Source organism: Papaver somniferum, chromosome 8 (assembly GCF_003573695.1).
Source record: "Papaver somniferum cultivar HN1 chromosome 8, ASM357369v1, whole genome shotgun sequence".
Lineage (NCBI taxonomy): Eukaryota > Viridiplantae > Streptophyta > Magnoliopsida > Ranunculales > Papaveraceae > Papaver > Papaver somniferum.
Window position 1 is genome coordinate 176,358,555 of NC_039365.1, and position 1,516 is coordinate 176,360,070.

Consider the following 1,516-nt stretch of genomic DNA (forward strand, 5'->3'; position numbering starts at 1 on the left):
CCTAACAAAAAAATCCATAAGAACTACTTCAACAAGCTCAATTTTAAAAGCATTCAGTTCATTAAACATTACTCCAAAAAGTTCCAAACTAGCATTCATAATTACATATCAAATTTTCTTTCTAACAATTACAGTCTCATTTGTTCAAAACAAATTTTTGCTAGTCCTAAACACCATAACCAAAACAATGCAAATCACTTACCATGTAAAATACCATATCCAACACCAAAAGACTATTACAGACCCAAGCATTACTAATTCAAACCATAAAAACCTTCTTAACAACACCATATATTCACATCAACTAGAAAATAAAACACATTCTTCAAAAGCCGATCAAAAGAGGAGGAAGACAAGTAACCTGTTTATCAACAGCAGCAGCAAAATTCAGAAGACCAAGAGCAAGCATCGAGAAAGCCATCTTATAAAAAACTTGTTGATCATTTTCAAACTTTTCTCAAAGTCTGAAAACTTGGCTGCTTTCGACACTCTAGAAGAGAACTTTACCAATCCTCTTCATCGTAGCTCTAGTCCTCGTCCTCCGCATAACGTTCACTGCAACTGCTGTCTAATGAAGCTGGAGAAGTATCACTATCTCCATAAAACGAGTCCTACTCATCACTTTCATCTTCTTCTTCATCGTCATTGGAGGCATCAGGGAGATTTTCATCAGAGTCACTGGAATCTTCAACTTGAGCAGTTCGGGGATGTATCAACACAAGATTTTCCTCTTCCACCTTGGGTTCTCCTTCCTGCATGGTTCTGGAAAATATCTTTGGATTGGATCTCGCAAACTCAAACCGTCTTCGCAACTTCCAATCAAGATACTTCTCCATCTTTAGCCTATCCTCAGCAACATCAGATCTTTCTTCACCGGTGTTTACCTCTTCCACATGTTACTCGTACCCTGCTGCAGAATCCGCTTCGGAGTCACTCTCAGTTACACTACCATACTTTGTACCCTTCTGATGCCTTTCAGACCTATCCTCCGTTTTCCGATCTGACCTCTCATAATGCTTCGGTAACCAAGCAACAAACAGCGATTCAGTCTCTTCATCTTCTCTCCTCTTCTTTTCCTCCTCTTCTATCTGACGTTCAGCAATCTCACTTGCACGTCTATTTATCTACCCCTGAACCTCATCCCTCAACCTCATTAATTCATCCATCTCCAAGGAAAATGCCTGGTTTTTCGCTTGATTGTATTGATCGGAGTTGGCATGATTTGCCGGATTTGAGGCGCCGGAACTTGCCATTCTCTCCTAAAATATATCTTAACCTTCCATTTTCTAGTAAATTTGTTAATGGCGATGTTAATCTCTTCCAAAACCCCCCTTTTAAAGGCACATTTTGTTCATTAACTTCCATTTATGGCGCTTAGTTAACCGTCATCTCGCTTTGTTCTCTACACCCATCCAAGGCCATGCATAACCCCTTCACGTTAATGACCATCATTACCCTATCAAGATATATTTTCAACACCTAATCCTCATTACTACCCTCACTTCTCACAGAATTT